At 39.4% G+C, this 2,095-nt stretch overlaps 1 pseudogene; it reads left to right on the top strand.

The window, feature by feature from the left end:
* Positions 1 to 244: 244 nt before the first annotated feature.
* LOC112817856 (heat shock factor protein 2 pseudogene) lies at positions 245 to 2,095 on the top strand (annotated as a pseudogene).

Here is a 2,095-nt window from a genome sequence, read left to right as displayed (position 1 = left end):
TGATTAACAGAACAATAAAAAAATTTTAAAAAAGAGTACTATGAACGATTGTTTGCCATCAAATTGTACAACCCAGGTGAAATGGAAAAATTCCTAGAAACACAAAAGCTATCAGACTAAATTCGAAGAGACAGAAAATGTAAATAAAATAACCTATAAAAGTAAGGAGATAGAATCAGTAATCAAGAATCTCTCAATGGAGCAGCTGCCGCGGCCGCCACCACCACTGCGGCCACTACCGCCGCCGTGTTCGGGTGTAGATTTTGGAATCCCTGCGTCTCCTTAACAATGAAGCAGAGTTCGAACGTGCCGGCTTTCCTCAGCAAGCTATGGACGCTTGTGGAGGAAACCCACACCAACGAGTTCATCACCTGGAGCCAGAATGGCCAGAGTTTTCTGGTTTTGGATGAACAAAGATTTGCAAAAGAAATTCTTCCCAAATATTTCAAGCACAATAATATGGCAAGCTTTGTGAGGCAATTGAATATGTATGGTTTCCATAAGGTTGTGCATATTGACTCTGGAATTGTAAAGCAGGAATGAGATGGTCCTGTTGAATTTCAGCATCCTTACTTCAAACAAGGCCAGGATGACTTGTTGGAGAACATTAAAAGGAAGGTTTCATCTTCAAAACCAGAAGAAAATAAGATTCGTCAGGATGATTTATCAAAAATTATAAGTAGTGCTCAGAAGGTTCAAATAAAACAAGAAACTATTGAGTCCAGGCTTTCTGAATTAAAAAGTGAGAATGAGTCTCTATGGAAGGAGGTGTCAGAATTAAGAGCAAAACACGCACAACAGCAACAAGTTATTCGAAAGATTGTCCAGTTTATTGTTACATTGGTTCAGAATAACCAACTTGTGAGTTTAAAACGTAAAAGGCCTCTACTTCTAAACACTAATGGAGCCCAAAAGAAGAATCTGTTTCAGCATATAGTCAAAGAACCAGCTGATAATCACCATCATAAAGTTCCACACAGTAGGACTGAAGGTTTAAAGGCAAGGGAGCGGATTTCAGATGACATCATCATTTATGATGTAACTGATGATAACACAGATGAAGAAAATATCCCAATTATTCCAGAAACTAATAAGGATGTTATATCTGATCCCTCCAACTGTAGCCAATACCCTGATATTGTCATTCTTGGAGATGACAATGAAGATGAGTATGCACCTGTCATTCAGAGTGGAGATCAGAATGAACCAGCCAGAGAATCCCTAAGTTCATGGCACCAGTCCTCTTATGTCTAGTGCTGTCCAGCTAAATGGCTCATCTAGTCTGACCACAGAAGATCCTGTGACCATGATGGGTTCCATTTTAAATGATAACATCAATCTTCTGGGAAAGGTTGAGCTGTTGGATTATCTTGACAGTATTGATTGCAGCTTAGAGGACTTCCAAGCCATGCTGTCAGGAAGACAGTTTAGCATAGACCCAGATCTCCTGATTGATTCTGAGAATAAAGGATTAGAAACTACCAAGAACAATGTAGTTCAGCTAGTTTCAGAAGAGGGAAGAAAATCTAAACCCAAAACAGATAAGCAGCTTATTCAGTACACTGCCTTTCCACTTCTTGCATTCCTCGATGGGAACCCTGCTTCTACTGTTGAACAGGGGAGTACAGCATCATCAGAAGTTATGTCCTCTGTAGAAAAACCCATAGAAGTTGATGAGCTTCTGGATAGCAGCCTAGATCCAGAGCCAACCCAGAGTAAGCTTGTTCGCCTGGAGCCATTGACTGAAGCCGAAGCTTGCGAAGCCACACTGTTTTATTTATGTGAACTTGCTCCTGCACCTCTGGATAGTGATATGCCACTTTTAGACAGCTAAATCCCCAGGAAGTGGACTCTACATGTATATATTCATCAAAATGATGAACTATTTATTTTAAAGTATCATTTGGTACTTTTTTTTGTAAATTGCTTTGTTTTGTTTAATCAGATACTGTGGAATCAAAAGCACCTTTTGCTTTTCTCACTTACACACTCTTGCAAAGCTTTCAGATGTTACTCAGCTACGTAGGTACACAAAATTTAATGCACATTGTTGGCATTATCTTTAAGTTGGATTCAAATGGCCATTTTTCTCCAC

Source organism: Callorhinus ursinus, unplaced genomic scaffold (assembly GCF_003265705.2).
Source record: "Callorhinus ursinus isolate GAN/ISIS: 27379988/994484 unplaced genomic scaffold, GSC_fseal_2.0 scaffold86, whole genome shotgun sequence".
Taxonomy (NCBI): Eukaryota; Metazoa; Chordata; class Mammalia; order Carnivora; family Otariidae; genus Callorhinus; species Callorhinus ursinus.
This window is presented reverse-complemented; position numbering and strand designations above follow the sequence as displayed.